The sequence below is a fragment of the Hylobates moloch genome, unplaced genomic scaffold, assembly GCF_009828535.3.
Source record: "Hylobates moloch isolate HMO894 unplaced genomic scaffold, HMol_V3 SCAFFOLD_4, whole genome shotgun sequence".
Classification (NCBI taxonomy): domain Eukaryota; kingdom Metazoa; phylum Chordata; class Mammalia; order Primates; family Hylobatidae; genus Hylobates; species Hylobates moloch.
This window is the reverse complement of record NW_026652279.1, coordinates 46,597,346-46,616,230: the sequence shown is the minus strand read 5'-3', so window position 1 is coordinate 46,616,230 and position 18,885 is coordinate 46,597,346. Positions and strand designations below refer to the sequence as shown.

Here is an 18,885-nt window from a genome sequence, read left to right as displayed (position 1 = left end):
AGCTGTGTCCTGACCACATTGGAAACGTGTAGTCAGGACTTTGTGAGGCTGTATCATGGGCACGTGTCCTTAACTTTGGCAAAATAAACTTCCTGAATTGACTGAGACCTGTCTCAGATATTTGGAGTTCACATTTGGTAATCACAAAGGGATTCTGAGTGGAGGTTCTCCTGACCTTTGACATATCTCCTGTTGGTGCTTAGTACCAGTTTGAGCTGTCTTTATGGCTCAAACCAATAGAATAATTTGCTGAGGCCTGGAAGCATCACCTTCAGAGAATCCCTGATCCCCCCAAATTTGATCAAGATCTAAAGTTTATTCTGCCATAGAACTCCTTTTTCTTGGTTCGGGGAAGGGGGAGTTTTGCTTGCTTCCAACAAAGGACGCAAGTTTTCCTGCTTCCATGATGATGCAAGGGAGGTAACTCCTTTCTAGAGTTTGAGCTTCCTTCCAACAGGGAAGGTGAGTTTGAGTTTTTTCCTGCTTCCAGGGTGGAAGAGAGCAGTCATCAGTCTGAGACCCATCCCTACATAAGTAGCTGAATTGGTGTTTTGTCTTGGCTAAAGTTAAAATTAACAACCAGCTGATCTTAATTTCTCCTTACCATTAGAGTGCTCAGTAATCATATTGTTGGTTTTGTTGTTGTTGTTGTTTGTTCTGGTCCTTCTCCTTTCAGCTTTGACCAACCCTACCTGACTTGGTCAAATCTGAATGAGAATTTCAAAGTATGGGAAACAAGGTCTCTCTGAATTGGCTAAAATTCCTCACAGCTGTAAAAGAGGAAAAAACAAAAAACAAAACCCCAAAACCATGCATTTGGTTTCTGTGTTTGCTTCCAGTCTGAAAAAAAAACAAAAGAAACAAAACAACAATTGTTCTTTTGTTTACTTTTCTTCCACCCCATACTGCCTTCCCCCTTTGTCATCTTCAGTACCAAGAAAAATCTAGAGAGAAGGCTTCTAATGACTCAAACTCCTTAGAGAACTCAGAACAAAGGCACCACTCACCCCTTTTGGGGTGTACTGTTTTCTTTGTGGAGTTTCAAGAGTCATGGGCACAGTCTTCTTGGGTCTAAAAGCTCTGCTCTCCTGTATTGCATGACTTGACCTGTTTGGCTTTGGGGCTACCAGAGATTACCTTGTACTGTGAGAAGATTTGACCTTGGTGTGTATAATGGTAGGCAAGAACTCCAAAGTTAGGGGTGGCTGAAGGTGGTTTACAGGAAGTGGTTTTGGCTTTTTTTTTTCTTTCTTTCTCTCCTAGGAAGTTATTGTTTAAGGATTCTACTTCTAATTCGGAGATGCATTCTAAAGGGTCTTCTCCATTGCTTTTTCTCCCAGAATTAATATCAGTTTGGCTTGTATGTGCGCATTTGTGTGAGAAACTGAACTGTTGTTTTCATAGGTAAATGAGAGATTTAGTTTCCTCAGCTTCGAAGAGAATGAACATTTTGCTCCACCCTGCTGAAAGGCACCCGTGGGTGACCAGGGGCCTCATGGGAGTGTAGAGAGGGTTGACCACCTGTGATTTGCAGCAGCCCTATGGAGAATCCCCATCAAACTTGTTTAAAAAAGGGCTCATCCAGGAAGCACATATGGGAGCTGGTCACTGAGCTTTAAGCCCTCCTGGAGGTGCTAGACCTCCAGAGGATGAAACTGAGACATGAAAGAGGGTGGCAACAACTCAGTGGTAACACACTATGGAGTCCCACCCACAATCAGCACACACCACAAAAACCCTAGGCCATAGCTCAGTTCCTCCTTTTAAGAAAAAAAAAAGAAAAAGAAAAGTGGGAAATTAATAATCTAAAAATGAGAATAAAACAAGGAGAATGACCCCGTTTTGGGCACTCCATTGGTTTTATGGCACCTTTACTTGTTAGAGTCTGTGTTAAACGGAAATATTATGGTCTTTGTTCACATTTACATGAAAGAAAAGGGGCGCTAAGATCAACCTTCAAGCTACAGAGTTCTTAAGTTCTCTTTTTCTCTGTTTTCTTTTCTCCCTGCTTTAAAGCTGCTGTTACTTTTTGATGAAGATAAAATCCACTGTTAGACTCCAACCATTCGTTTTCGTTACTGTTTTTGCAGACCAATAAGTTTGTATTAATATCTCATGGCTAGAGTTCTGAAGTAAAAGCTATAGGATCTTTAGTGTATGAAAATGTATGTGTGTGTTTATGTGTATGTACATGTATTTTGTTGTGTTTTGGCCACAAGGTACCAAATTGGCTTAATGAGTACTCATAAATTAAATAATGAACACCAATGCTTTTCAAGTTCATGTGACTTAAGTAAAATCTTTAATAAGCTAGCTTTAAAATTATTGGTAAAGAACAGTAGAGATGTCTTAAGAATTTTCAGCATACATGTTTGTTTTCATTCATTGATCAAGCAATTTCATACTTACCCCTGCCAAATACTCTAAGGTGTCAAAATTTGGCATAAGGGATACAAAACTATAAACCCAGCCCAAAATAGAATTATCTTTGCTTGTATAATTTTTGATAAATAAGAGGTTGATATTGATTTAATGAAAATAGCTAAATACTGAATTATTTAGTGAAATAGCCATAACTTCTAATCTATAGCTTTAGGCAGTCAAGTCCCCAGGCGGGAAGGGGGTTTGTTTTGTGAAGGACTGTTATCATCTGTTTCAAAACTAAACTATAAACTACATTACTCCCAAAGTTAGTTCATCCAATGCCCGGAAATGAACAAGGACAGCTTGGAGGTTAAAAGCAAGATGGAGTAGGTTGGGTCAGATCTTTTTCATTGTCCCAGTTATAATTTTGCAGTGATAGTTTCATAACTTTAAATGATGACTATTTCAGGTTTCATAAATAATCTAGGTAAACTATTAAAATAATTAGGTAAATGTAATGGGATAAATATTTGTAGACAAAATTGTCATAATTTAGAAACTAAAGTTAAATTAAATAATAGATATTTCATCAATTGGGTATTTTCAAAAAAATTGTAGGAAAACATTCTTTCTAAAAAAGTGTGCCCTTTTTAAAAGGTGAATAATTGTTGTCTAATTCAAAGCTTCTTTAAAGGTTATGTATACAACAAGGAAAAAGAAACCAGGAAATAAGAGAGATGTAAAGAAAGTTATATTAATATAATTAAAGAGGTATTTTTGGTGAGAAAGCTTAAAGAAAAATAACTTTATATGAGAAAAAAGCTTATATGGTAAATTTTGTCCTAGAATAAAACAACTGGTTGTTTTAAAAATGGGGGATGTTCAGGACAAACCAGAACTTCCAAGCAGTCATGAATGGTCAGTGTAAGTCTTAGTAAGAGGATCTATTAAAAAAAAAAAGGAAGAAAAACTTTTATGTGACCAAGCTGTCTATAATTAGAGAGAAATTATAATAGTCTTTCTAGAGATTGAGTTTTGATTAAAAAACACACTTATAGATGAAAGAATTGGTTCAAATTCTGACATTTTCTTAAGGCGTTGCTTTACTCTTACTAAATTACAAGACATTATAATTTTTTTAATGAAAAGTTTAACTTTTATTGCATCTTGCTGTTTTCAGCTTTCTCTCCTCTTTTAAAAGACCTGAACTCAAACTCTATCCTTTAACTCATTTTCAATTCCTGTAAGTTTTTTTTTCCTTCAGTTTCTAACTGTTGTGGCCTGATGCAAAAAAAAAAAGAAAAGAAAAGAAAAAGTTTTATCTTAGAGATCTAAAGGAAATGTTTTCTTCCAACATAATATTCCCCATAGGGGACAGCAGTTGCACTGCAGAAGGTCTTTTATTTTGCCTTTGGGTAACTGGCCTGATAATTAGATCTTATGCTTTATCAAAATAATTCCCATGTCATTATTACTAAGTTTGGTTTGCTTAGAAAAAACTGAGATTAAAAATTTTTCTTAAAATTAAGATTATTACATCTGTGTAACTTTCTGTATGTGATTTTAAAGTCCTTGTGCCATTAAGTAAGTTACAGGGCTTTGACTCCTGGGTCTAAAAAGGACATCAAGTCCTTCTAAATCTTAACACTGACAAGTAGTTAAAGCCTCATCTTCAGACCCAGTGGAAGATGCCAGTCAAAATAAATTGGGTTCGTGAGACACAAGGCCAGAAATTAAAGATATTCGGCTCCTAAGGATCAGGGACTATAATGGAAGAGGTGGGTGATATTGTAAGGGCTGATTTTGACACATAAAATAAGTTTGATTTCCCTATAAATTAACCATTAATGTCAAAGGCACACTGATGCAAGATCAGTATATGGGCCCCTATGTCATATTAACAAGGTTTTCTTGAAGCAATAACCCACTCCTTAATAAAGGTTATAAAGGTTGTAAAAGGCTTATGGAAATTATATTGTATGGTCAAGATGATTAAAATTTTATAGATTGTTTATAAAAGTTTGAAAAACAAATTTAATTGGCCTCATGCTGTTTTTATTAGGGATTATTGTTTGGAAAATTAAGTCTCCTCTCTCTAAGAATAACAGTTTTCACCTTGTTTTTGAAATCTTTGAATTATCACTTTGGTTAAATTAATGACTTATTTTACAATGACCTGTGACCCTATTTTATGATATCGAGCATTTTAAACCTTGATATTTGACAAACTTTCTAAAATCAAATTATAAATTATGTCTTTTTTCTGACCTAATTATTCCTTTAAGATATTAGGTTCCCTAAAGTCCAAAAATGACATATACGACTTACTTGATGTAAAAATCCTACAGGAAGTATTGTCAAATATGAAATGATGGCGTTTGGCTCTCTTTAGACTGTATTCGTATAAATATGTTATTGGTATGTGTTTTAAAATTGTGGGAAACTCCTATATTTCTGATATGACTTAGTGTATGTTATTAGTAATAATTATAACTGTTATGTTAAATTATTATGTGCCGCAGCAGTAACAAATTTCCTTGCCAGTTGTGTCTTTGACTGTGGGTGCACTAAAACTTTTTGTCATCCATGGACAATTATTTTCTTGTTTTGGTCCTCTTTAGAAGGTGGTTTTATAATCAGCTTTTATAGCTCTAAAAGGTGTTCTTGAATGCAGAGTTCTGATAACTTTGGAGACTGTGACATTAGAATGGAGGAAAACTTTCAGGACTCTCATGGAGAGATGGAATATTCATGAATGTCAAGCAGAACAGGAGTTAACTGCATGGACTGAACTAATAGAAGACTGAAGCCCCATTTATTTTCCAATTCAAGATAAACCAAAATCAAGACCCAAATATAATCACAGACCAATGTAAAGAGAGATGTAAAGACCAAATACTTCAGAAGAGTGAAGTAATCATTTTAAAAAAGCTTAAAACATTGATGATTCTTTGTTTTCTTTTCCAGAGTCAAGAAAACTTTGCTTTTTACTTATTTACAGCTTGTCGCAATTGAGTATACTCCTGTAAACAAATTTGGATTTCTCTCTCTCAATCTGATTTCTCCCTCTCAATCTGATTTCTCCAGAATGTGGAAACTATTTGTGAGTATTCTTAATTTATGGCAACATAGTTATTTGCGTAAGTGCAATAAGAATGTTTTATTTTGCAACAGGACACTATTGGAGAAACTGGTTATTTTACTGGAATGGTGTGATTTCCTTTAAGGAATCAAACTTGAGTTAAATAGAGCCAATAAAAACCCCTTGGGAACAATGGCCTCATATCTTGTCTACACAGTCCCTGTATAGGGTTCCTGACCTGTGGTAAGTAAAGAATTTCACTTTCTGATAGGTCCAGGAGACCCAAGTTATCTTGGGATCTCAAGAGGAGGGGAATTTACCCAGCTCAAAGGCATTTGATGGTACAAAGCCATGGCTGAGCTTGACTTTAAAAAAGTCTTATCTGAGATTTCTTCTATGAAACAAAGTTCCATAAAAAAGCCTATGTGAAAATAATTATTCTTGCTGTACTTTATACAAATAGGCCAAGTATAATAAAGTAAATCAGTCTTACCATGATTTGTCTTTAGTAAAAATAGGAACCTGAAGAGAGAAAAATTATGTTTCAAAAAGTATAGTACACCTGTCATTAGATTTTAGACGTGCTTAATGTTTTTCAATTTTTATTATTTTCTACAGTTGGACTGAATTCTAAAATTTTTCCTGGTGATGTCTCCAAAATAATGTTTTCAATTTTTTTCATCTTTATTTTTCTTTTTTCTCCTATTTTTCCTAATTTGAAATAACTGAAAACTAAGCTGTGCTTTCTTAAAGCCCTATGAACTAAAGGTAGACAACTTAAGCTTCAGAAGAAAATAACAGCAACCTATTTACATACATAAGCCACTTTCATAACTGCCTACTGATAATATGGACTTCACAGTAATATGGCCTGTATTGATTTTCTAGGATTTTTCTTTTTTGTTTGTTGTTGTTTTTCTCCCTTCCTCCCCCTATTTTCTCTTCATAGGACATGAGACTTCACAACCTGCTAAAAATGAGCTTTTCTAATAATGTGGGACTTACTCTTCTACAAATAAACCATCCTAGCCATGAGAGATCAGATAAAGTCTGAGAGCAGAGACTCATTTTCTTCTAAAATGATTTCTCCAGAGGATTTTAAAAAGAAAAGGGTTAAAATGTGAAAGGAAAATAAATCTTGGGACCCCCAAATCTCTAAGCTAAAGGGAAAAGTCAAGATGGGAACTGCTTAGGGCAAACCTGCCTCCCATTCTTTTCAAAGTCATCCTTCTGCTCACTAAGATAAATGCATATCTTACTGCTTCCTTTGGAAATGCTAATCAGAAACTCAGAAGAATGCAACCATTTGGTTTTTCTCTTATCTACCTATGACCTGGAAGCACCCTTCCCACTTCAAGTTGTCCTGCCTTTCTGGACTAAACCAATGTACATCTTACATACACTGATTGATGTCTCATGTCTCCATAAAATGTATAAAACCAAGCTGTGCCCCGACCCCCTTGGACACATGTTGTCAGGACCAGGACCTTGTGAGGCTGTATTAGGGGCATGTGTCCCTGACTTTGGCAAAATAAACTTTCTGAATTGACTGAGACCTGTCTTAGATATTTGGGGTTCATACCCCCTTGGTACTGTGTAGTCAATGAGTTCTCACAAGATCTGGTTGTTTAAAAGTGTATGGCACCTCCTACTTGTCTCTCTTCTTCTTGCTCTGGCCATATAAGACATGCCTGCTTCTCCTTGGCCTTCCACCATGATTGTAAGTTTCCTGAGGCCTCTCCAGAAGCCAAGCAGATGCCAGAGTCATGCTTCCTGCACAGCCTGTGGAACTGTGAGCCAATTAAACTTCTTTTATTTGTAAATTACCCAGCCTCAGGTATTGCTTTATAGCAGTGCAAGAATGGACTAATACAAGTGTTATAGATATTGAGTAGGTAAAAATCAATACGATTTAGCAGTTGGACTTAGAGACACAGGAGCTGGGGAGACTTTTTTAAAGAGGTGATTAGAAGAATAATATTGTCATCATGGAAATTAGAAAGTTAAGTTTATTGGTGAAAAGTTGGTGAATAGTCTTCTAGATATTTTGAGTTTGATGTACTAATGAGGAACAAGTGGAGATCTCCATCATGCACTTGGAAATTTAGGACTGGAGCTGGGAGACAAGTGAGGCCAGAAATAAAGGTATGCTCCTTCTGCTCTCAACCCGCCATGGCCTAAGTGGGATCAGTAGAAGCCCTGCAAGTAAGTGTCTGGAGTTAGCAAAATAGCATGGAAGAACAAACTGATGCCAGAACCTACGAACTGATGGCATTTAAGGGATGGGAGGGAAAAAGGAAAAAGCAGATGTGAAAGGAGATCAGGAAACTTAGGCAAGTCAAATAAGAGAAAATTCTTTCAAGTGTGAACTTCTGTATATGACATTTATGATTTAGGTCCAGTTTATATCAAGAACTTAAGAGAGAAAATTGGAAAAATAAACAGGGCTTTATGTATTTTAGGACTTATGATGATGATTATGATATAGGATGAAAATAAAGTGTGGGCCAGGAGCAGTGGCTCACGCCTGTAATCCCAGCACTTTGGGAGGCTGAGGTGGTGGATCACAGGTCAAGAGATCTAAATCATCCTGGCCAACATGGTGAAACCCATCTCTACTAAAAATACAAAAATTAGCTGGGTGTGGTGGCACAGGCCTGTAGTCCCAGCTCCTTGGGAGGCTGAGGCAGAAGAATCACTTGAACCCGGGAGGCAGAGCTTGCAGTGAGCCAAGATCGTGCCACTGCACTCCAGCCTGGTGACAGAGCGAGATTCCATCTCAAAAAAAAAAAAAAGAAGAAGAAAAGAAAGTGTGGACAGTAAGTATTCTAACAATTGTAATTAAAGATATGTGTTAATAAATAAGCTTTTATATTTTCCTACAAATTCCTAATTTTTTCCTTTATCATGTAAGTTATTTTCTTAATACTTGTTAATATTGTATGCCATAAAGCTTTTTCTAAAATAACAAAAACAGTATTTTAAAAGTATATTTTATAATGCCAAGAGGCAAATGTGATATAAGAGACTAAGAACAGGCTTATCCAGCAAATATGATTTCATCTGTAAAATGAGGATAATAATCTTTCTTATCAGCTTTTCTCAGAGAAGTGTTATGTGAGTTAACTGAAGGAATGATACAGCATTTTGTGAATGTAAAATTTATAGTAATGTATAATATAATAGATATTTAAGTACTTTTTGTGCTTCTGGTCTTATGCTGGAAAAATTATTACTTTAAATAAGTAATAAATATCTGATTTTTGCTCTATGTTCAGGAAGCAAATTTTCTCATCTTTTTTACACTTACTAATTTACTATAATTTTTCCTTCTGTGAGATGTTTGCATTTATCTTATTTTGGTCAATTCCTGCTCTGGCAAGTACATGCAAAATAAAATGTTAGGATCAACAAACAAACATTTTTGTTGGGTGTGTCTTCACTGTCTAAATGTGTTTAATTTTTTTTCGGCCAGAACTATTCATTTCAAATGCTTTCATGAAACATGCATTTACTTCTGGACCATCTTAATAGCTCAAATATCCTGTCTACATTTCCTTAGATCACCTTCTATTCAGTGCTTCTTTCTTAAGAGTTCTTCTGTTGGCCAGAGTTTTTTCTGAGGTTTCAGTAGTTGCCTGGTAGGAATGCTTGTAAAAACATTCATGGATAGCCCAAACATTTTTTAATAACATTTGCTTGGAAAAAAATTTTACTGGCAGTCAGGACACATTATTTAAACATATTTCAAAATATTTATGCATCCTTGCAATACTTTGGCGGCATCTTGTATGGTAAGGCTGAATTGATGATTTTCTAGTTACCTCTTTTTGTTTGTTTTTGGCCATTCATAATAGTTGATTGATAAGTGATAGAATTTCCACACTGTTGATAAACTCAATAATAAGGTGGTTATAACAACCAGAGGTTTTTGAACTTTCTTTATTCTCAGAGACTTGAACTGAAATTAATTAGATTAACTTTACTGTGATCTTGTCAGATGCTTGATTATCAGTTGCTATTTTGCTTCTTTTTTTAGTATTCACTTTTTCAAGAAATTTTCAACTTTTATCTCAGATACAGGGGATACATGTGTAGATTTCTTATATGGTAATGTTGTGTGATGCTGAGGTTTGGAGTACATATCCTGTCACCCTGATAGTGAGCATAGTACCTGATAGGTAGTTTTTTAACCTCCCTGCACACCCTCTAGTAGCACACAGCATCTATTGTTCCCATATTATGTCTGACTTATAAGTGAGAACATGTGGTATTTAGTTTTCTATTCCTGCATTTATTTGCTTAGGATGATGGCCTCCAGCTCTATCTGTGTTGTTACAGAAGACATGATTTCATTCTTTTTTATGGCTGTATGGTATTTTATGATGTATATGCACCATATTTTCTTTATCCAGTCTACCACTGACAGGCACCTGGGTTGATTCTGTGTCTCTGCTGTTGGCAATAGCACAGCAATGAACAGATGAGTGCATGTGTCTTTTTGGTAGAATGATTTACTTTCTTTTGTGTATATACCCAATAATAGGATTGTTGGGTCTAAGATAGCTCTGTTTTAAATTCTTTGAAAAATCTCCAGACTGCTTTCCAACCATCTCATACCAGTTGGAATGGCTATTGTTAAAAAGTCAAAAAAAAAAACACATGCTGATGAAACAGAAGAGAGAAGGAAACACTTATACACTGTTGGTGGGAATGTAAGTTAATTTAGCTGTTGTCTCACTTTTTCCTTTCTCTCCTTCCCAATGGTAATTCAGAAATTAATAGTTGTTAGTATCATTTTGGCATTAGTATTTGGTGACAGATGTAGCTTTAGTGATACCTGTGGTTCTCTATATAGGGCTTACACATTATTTAAAGTTATTTTTCATATTCCATGACTATGTCTAAATAAGAAAGACAATAGATAAATTGTTGGTGCATGTATGTTGACTAGCCAAATCAAACTTTGTGCTTTTTTTTTTGCAGGGGTGGGGGGAACAGTGAACGATTTATTAATAGGGCTCATTTTTTTAGTATTTTTTCCAGAATAAAGAGATACATTTAGGTGTGTGATTATATTTGGATCTTGATTTTGGCTTATCTGATCTGCAGAGGAAGAGCAAGAAATATTACCTTAACTTTTGCTTCTGGGGGTGGTAATGCTAAGTAATTTTAAAACCCTTAGTACATGTATCTTTAAAAACCATATTTTAAGAATTTTAATTTATGAAAGGTGTCTCCTCTCTGAGTTTTTTATCCCCATGTTGCTAAGTCTGTCTTTCTGAACATCTTTTCTTGCATGTCTGTCTTTGGTATTTTTTTCTTTGTGTGTTTGTGCTGTATTTTAAAAATGCGACTTTCTCACTCTATAAAACTGTGTATACACATCTGATTATATGTCATTTCCTGTGTTCTTGTATGTGTGCTTTTTCATCTGTGCTCAATCTATTTTTATTTGAGAGTCTCTGTTTATTTTGATCTCTGTCTATGCCTTTATCAGTGAATATTCCTGTGTGTCTTTGTGTCTGCCTCTCTCTCTTCCTGTGTAGATGTATATGCGTTTTGTGTTCTCTATTTCCATGTCCATTTTGATGTATCCCTCTGCTTTTGTGACTTTATTCTTCCCTCCCTCACTATCTTTCATTGTCTCTGTCTCATTATATATATATATATGTCTTTCTCAATTTTTATTTGATTTCAGTTCTCTATGTATGTCTTCCTTATTTTGTGGTTATAACATTGAAGTTAGTGTTATAGTTAGATAAAGGAAAAAATCCAATTACAACACAGATAACATTGTAGTGTTATAGTTACTAATTAAAATGTAAAGTTTCCTGTTTTATGTATCAAAACATTATGTGGTACATCATAAATATATACAATTTCTACTTGTCAATTAAAAAATAAATAAGAAATAAGTCGTATTATTTCTGAGGGCTCTGTTCTGTTCCATTGGTCTATCTCTCTGTTTTGGTACCAGTACCATGCTCTTTTGGTTACTGTAGACTTGTAGTATAGTTTGAAGTCAGGTAGCATGATGCCTCCAGCTTTGCTCTTTTGGCTTAGGATTGACTTGGCAATGTGGGCTCTTTTTTGGTTCCATATGAACTTTAAAGTAGTTTTTTCCAATTCTGTGAAGAACGTCATTGGTAGCTTGATGGGGATGGCACTGAATCTATAAATTACCTTGGACAGTATGGCCATTTTCACGATATTGATTCTTCCTATCCATGAGCATGGAATGTTCTTCCATTTGTTTGTATACTCTTTTATTTCGTTGAGCAGTGGTTTGTAGTCCTCCTTGAAGATGTCCTTCACATCCCTTGTAAGTTGGATTCCTAGGTATTTTATTCTCTTTGAAGCAGTTGTGAATGGGAGTTCATTCAAGATTTGGCTCTCTGTTTGTCTGTGATTGGTGTATAAGAATGTTTGTGATTTTTGCACATTGGTTTTGTATCCTGAGACTTTGCTGAAGTTGCTTATCAGCTTAAGGAGATTTGGGGCTGAGACGATGGGGTTTTCCAGATATACAATCATGTCATCTGCAAACAGGGACAATTTGACTTCCTCTTTTCCTAATTGAATACCCTGTATTTCTTTCTCCTGCCTGATTGCCCTGGCCAGAACTTCAAACACTATGTTGAATAGGAGTGGTGAGAGAGGGCATCCCTGTCTTGTGCCAGTTTTCAAAGGGAATGCTTCCAGTTTTTGCCCATTCAGTATGATATTGGCTGTGGGTTTGTCATAAATAGCTCTTATTATTTTGAGATATGTCCCATCAATACCTAATTTATTGAGAGTTTTTAGCATGAAGGGTTGTTGAATTTTGTCAAAGGCCTTTTCTGCATCTATTGAGATAATCATGTGGTTTTTGTCCTTGATTCTGTTTATATGCTGGATTACGTTTATTGATTTGTGTATGTTGAACCAGCCTTGCATCCCAGGGATGAAGCCCACTTGATCCTGGTGGATAAGCTTTTTGATGTGCTGCTGGATTCAGTTTGCCAGTATTTTATTGAGGATTTTTGCATCGATGTTCATCAGGGATATTGGTCTAAAATTCTCTTTTTTTGTTGTGTCTCTGCCAGGCCTTGGTATCAGGATGATGCTGGCCTCATAAAATGAGTTAAGGAGGATTCCCTCTTTTTCTATTGATTGGAATAGTTTCAGAAGGAATGGTACCAGCTCCTCTTTGTACCTCTGGTAGAATTCGACTGTGAATCCATCTTGTCCTGGACTCTTTTTGGTTGGTGAGCTATTGATTATTGCCACAATTTCAGAGCCTGTTATTGGTCTATTCAGAGATTCAACTTCTTCCTGGTTTAGTCTTGGGAAGGTGTATGTGTCAATGAATTTATCCATTTCTTCTAGATTTTCTAGTTTTATTTGTGTAGAGGTGTTTGTAGTATTCTCTGATGGTAGTTTGTATTTCTGTGGGATCGGTGCTGATATCCCCTTTATCATTTTTTATTGCGTCTATTTGATTCTTCTCTCTTTTCTTCTTTATTAGTCTTGCTCGTGGTCTATCAATTTTGTTGATCTTTTCAAAATACCAGCTCCTGGATTCATTGATTTTTTGAAGGGTTTTTTGTGTCTCTATCTCACTCAGTTCTGCTCTGATCTTAGTGATTTCTTGCCTTCTGCTAGCTTTTGAATGTGCTTGCTCTTGCTTCTCTAGTTCTTTTAATTGTGATGTTAGGGTGTCAATTTTAGATCTTTCCTGCTCTCTCGTGGGCAGTTAGTGCTATAAATTTCCCTCTACACACTGCTTTAAATGTGTCCCAGACATTCTGGTATGTTGTGTCTTTGTTCTCGTTGGTTTCAAAGTACATCTTTATTTCTGCCTTCATTTCGTTATGTACCCAGTAGTCATTCAGGAGCAGGTTGTTCAGTTTCCATGTAGTTGAGCAGTTTTGAGTGAGTTTCTTAATCCTGAGTTCTAGTTTGATTGCACTGTGCTCTGAGGAATACTATGCAGCCATAAAAAATGATGAGTTCATGTCCTTTGTAGGGACATGGATGAAGCTGGAAACCATCATTCTCAGCAAACTATTATAAGGACAAAAAGCCAAACACCACATGTTCTCACTCATAGGTGGGAATTGAACAATGAGAACACTTGGACACAGGAAGGGGAACATCACACACTGGGGCCTGTTGTAGGGTGGGGGGAGGGGGGAGGGATAGCATTAGGAGATATACCTAATGTAAATGACAAGTTAATGGGTGCAGTACACCAATGTGGCACATGTATTCATATGTAACAAACCTGCACGTTGTGCACATGTACCCTAGAACTTAAAGTATAATTTAAAAATATATATATATAAAAAGAAATAAGTCAGCTCTGAAAAAAAGTCAAAATAATGTTTCCTGTTTTATTTCATTGGAAACATGAGTTAAAGATCATAAAAAGCAATTCATAGAAAAATTGTAAGTGTGGTAATATTAAAAAACAGACATGTTCTTACTAAAAATTAAATACATGTGAGTAAAATAATGAAGTTACATTTGTTGACTATTAGATTGATAAAAATATATGTTGTGGGAAAATGTGAGTTTTACATTTTAATGACATTGAACAGCATTTCAAGAGGACAACATGTATCAAAACTTTAAATGTATATTAGCTTTGACTCAGCAATTCTTCTTCAGGAATTTTCCTTCAAATCACCAGATAATTCTACAATTGGTTATTTCAGAATTGCCTTAGTAGTATAAAATTGAAAGTAAATGTCCACCAACAGAGGATAAGTTAAATGAATTATGGTACATCCATATAATAGAATATTATAATCTATTGTTATAGAAAAATTCTATGGTCTATTGATAAAGGAGAAAATCAGATTACAAAAAAGTATGTACAATGTACATATTGTGTATGCCATTTATTCATTCAAATATTGTGTATTTTCTACATGTACTATGTGGTAAGCATGCTAGAGCCACTATAGAGATATCCGTATTGTTTTATATGGGGTGTAAGATAATGAAAGAACTTCCACCTTCTCTCTATTATGGAGTTAATAAGCAAGTATGATGAAAAATAATACAGTTGCATCAATTTTGGAAAGTTTTCTGTTCTTAAATTTTAAAGCAGATGTATTTTTTATTTTGAAATATTAAATTAAGTTGATCACTTTTCATAGTTTTCCTTTTCTTTTCCTCCCTCCCCCACATATGAGGGATCTGTGATGCTCTATAGAAATTGATTCCCCATCCTGACCAAGGCAATTTTCTTAGGTGTTCTGGAAATGTTATGTCTTGGTACATATTGTCTTAATGAGTTGTCAAGAAACAATATTTGTTTAAAGCCTTTGGAAAAATAGAAAAAAAATTAAGCCATGTACTTGTCAAAATGTCATTCCCATGTGAAGCTCAGAGAGTCTGAGCAAATATAACATGAAACAATAAAGGTGAACGCTTTGCTCAGTTGTTGGAAATTGACGCTAATGTCAGTGGAAAACTAAACTTGAAAATGTGATGTTTAGTAAAGTGATTCTTTAACTTTAGTGTGCATAAGACTACCTAAAGAACTATTTTTAAATGCAGATTCCTGGACCTCACCCCCTGAGGTTTGAATTTGGTAGGTCTGGAATGGGCATAGAATCTATATTTTAATAAGCTTCCAAGGTGATTCAAATATAAGAGGTTTAAGGGCTACATTTCACAAAATGATGTTAATGGGTAATTATAATAGCTAATCTACTTTAAAAATTTGACAGATTTCCCTTAAAGCATATCTACTAGATATATTTCTAGGAGGATTCTTTAGACAAGCTTATTTAAGAAATCATGGAAATTATGTGGGGGGATTATGAGTTCATAGGCAGGTCTGCATTCCATTTCAAGACCTATTGGTTTTCTGGACCACAATTCTGAGCCAAAATTTTAATGAGCTGCCAATGTTTACTTCCATCAAATAAAAATTGGCACTCCTTTTCCTCAATCAATGACATTAATACTTATAGATGTCCTCTCATACTTATAATTTTATAATATTTGGTAGATAGTGTGAATTCCCAAGAACTTGGTCATAAAAGTGAGGAAAAGAATATGAAAAAAGAGTGCTGCAAATGCAGAATTCTGATCAATGAAAGCAGCTATGTAGTATAAATAAAAGACTACTTTAGAGCAATTTGACATAATCAGACTATCAAATCTATGAATCTTAAGTGACTAAATGAATTACAATAAATCTGTCAGTCACCAGAGTAGGTTTGCCACAAAAGCAACTCTGAACTTCCTTGAAAAAAAGGTCATCAGAGGCACAAGAAGTCTATATGTTGCCATAGCATATTATTATAACCAAGTTATACACTAAGTAAACAACTTAACATTTTGTGATCATTTGATTTAAAACTGCTTATAATTCTGATTTAAATAAACTTTATGGGAAGAAATCCAAATAGCCTTCCATAATGTAGTTGATTAACTGAGGCATGAAAATACCTGCTCAATTCAGATAATCAGAGTGTTTTATGGCTGAAAAATCATTTAGTTATGAATTTCTCAAGCTTTGTTTTTCAATATATTTGTTTATATTTGAGACAGCGTCTTGCTCTTTCTGTCACTCAGGCTGGAGTGCAGTGGCACGATCTTGGCTCATTGCAGCCTCTACCTCCTGGGCTTAAGCAATCCTCCTGCCTCAGTCTCCTGAGTATCTGGGACCACAGGCATAAACAACCATGCCTGGCTAATATTTCAATTATTTTGTAGAGACTGGGTCTTGCGATGTTGTCCAGGCTGGTTTTGAACTCCTGGGCTCAATTGATCCTTTTGCTTCAGTTTCCCAAAGTGCTGGGATTACAGGTGTGAGCCACTGCACCTGGCCATGTTTTTTAAACTTTAATGTGCATATAAATCACTTGGGGATCTTGTTAAAATGAAAATTCTGATTGATGGTCCAGAGTGTACAATCTGAGATTCTGCATTCCAAACAAGCTGTTGGTCCACCCAAGGACCACATATTGAGTAGCAAGGATTTATTCTGCTCCTTTGCTTAATAGATGAGGGACAGTCAGTGCTTCACCTGCTTTTTTAGGGCACCATCATGACTTGGGTAGACTTGAAGTCATTGGAACTTAATATTATTAATGTCAGTTTCTCAAACTCTTACCACTAAGGTCTCTGGTGAGGCCTTGGTTGCTACCTTTCCTGAGTTGAGGTTTTCAACTTTTTATTTCATTCAGTGTGAGAACTGAAAGATTACTTTTAATAAATGTTATTTTTCTTTTTACCTTTTTTTTTTGGCCTGAGTTATTCAGACGTGGTTTCTGTTGCTTGCAATCAACATAATATAACCTATACAGGGTATGTTTTGGGACTTACATGGCAAAGAAATATACCATAGTTGCATTACAAGGGAATAAATTCTTCTTTCCTCAGAACATAGCAGATAAATGTATTTCCTTAAAAGCTTACACAAACCCACTGGTGACTCACAAATGTCTTTCTCCAGCATGATCTTCTTCCTCATCTTCCTGGCTCTATCCAACTTCCAATTTGACACTTCTATTTGAATATCTAATAGTCATCTCAGACTTAACATATCCAAAATCCAAAATTGAACCTTCCAAACTTCATGTTTCTATAGCAAATGGCACTCTTTTTACGCAGTTGCTCAGGTAAAAACCTAAGAATCATCCTTGATTTCTATTTTCCCTTCCCTAAATTCAATCCATTAGCAAATTCTATCAGTTCTGCTGTAAACATCTAGCAAAAATCAACCACTTGCTATCTCAACTGCCTTGTCCTAGTCTAAACGATAGTCATGTCTGCCTTACACAACTACAAAAGCCTTCTAGTTCTACTTTTTGCTCCCACTCTAGTTTTTCCACATGGCAGCCTAAGAAATTCTTTTAAAATGTAAACAACGTCTTGTTACTTTTATGCTCAAAGCTGTCGAGTAGCTTCTTATCCCACTGAAAATAAAATCCAAACTCCCTACCATGATTCTCAGAGCTTATGTAATCATTGCTTTACTAAACCTCTTTACTTCTTGTAAAGAAATATGCCATCTTTTGCTGCTCTCCCCCTGGCACTCCCTGCTCTGGCTATGCTGGTCTCCCTCTTCAACTGGAATGAAAGTCCTAAGGGCAGAGATTTTTGTCTGTTTTACTTACTGTTGTATTCCTCCTACCTAGAATAATGCCTGTCACAAAGTAGATGCCAATTAATAGTTCTTAAATGATTGAATGAAGAATGTGCAATCAATTAGGCACAGTAAATAGACAGACCCAGTCACTGGGACTCTGGCAGGAAGTGGGGATTGGTCATTGGAGACAAGACCTAGGTTTTTACTGCTAACTGCTTATACTGCTAACCATTTATACCACTAATCATCCATATGTGGTATTACCTTTAATTTTGAAGTTTAAGACTTGTTCCCATAAACTTAGAGCAAGGCTAGTAAGGTTGATTGGTTAAAATGGCTGTCATCTAAGCTTCTCATTTTTCGCAAGCAGAAGAATATAGCATGTAAGTGGCCTTCAAATGACCATAGCTGGAAGTAGTAGAGAGATGCTAAGACAGGCATTGAAGCAGGTCATGTGTTGCTGCTACTGTACCAAGTTGCTATGGATAGTTTGTGTAGCTTTAGGAAGAAAATAAAGTAGATATCTTGCAATATATCGATTAACCAAATAAATTGCTTGTTATTCATTCTTAAGCCTGTTCTCCCAGAAATAAAATGGCACAAAATATTGTATAAGATAATTGTGGCTTGGAAATCTTATGACTACAAATAATGGCTTGACTGTGCTCACAAGGACAAAAGAATAAACAATAAGTAGAGATTTAAAAAATCACCCAACACACTTCTGCCACAGAAAGAAGGTTTTCCACTTTCTGTGGAACAGTGTCTATGATTATTCCAATTCTTTTTTTTTATTATTATACTTTAGGTTTTAGGGTACATGTGCACAATGTGCAGGTTTGTTACATATGTATACATGTGCCATGTTGATTTCCTGCACCCATTAACTCGTCATTTAGCATTAGGTATATCTCCTAATGCTGTCCCTCCCCCCTCCCCCAACCCCACAACAGTCCCCGGAGTGTGATGTTCCTCTTCCTGTGTCCATGAGTTCCCATTGTTCAATTCCCACCTATGAGTGAGAACATGCAGTGTTTGGTTTTTTGTCCTTGCGATAGTTTACTGAGAATGATGTTTTCCAGTTTCATCCATGTCCCTACAAAGGACATAAACTCATCATTTTTTATGGCTGCATAGTATTCCATGGTGTATATGTGCCACATTTTCTTAATCCAGTCTATCGTTGTTGGACATTTGGGTTGGTTCCAACTCTTTGCTATTGTGAATAGTGCCACAATAAACATACGTGTGCATGTGTCTTTATAGCAGCATGATTTATAGTCCTTTGGGTATATACCCAGTAATGGGATGGCTGGGTCAAATGGTATTTCTAGTTCTAGAT

At 35.6% G+C, this 18,885-nt stretch overlaps 1 long non-coding RNA gene across 2 annotated transcripts in view; it reads left to right on the top strand.

The window, feature by feature from the left end:
• Positions 1-18,885, top strand: part of LOC116466927 (uncharacterized) — a 73,494-nt gene that overhangs the window by 36,549 nt on the left and 18,060 nt on the right. For both annotated transcript variants that reach the window (XR_009213125.1, XR_009213126.1), the window contains exon 4: positions 5,332-8,265. This is a non-coding gene — a long non-coding RNA (uncharacterized LOC116466927). The remainder of the gene's footprint in view (positions 1-5,331; positions 8,266-18,885) is intronic.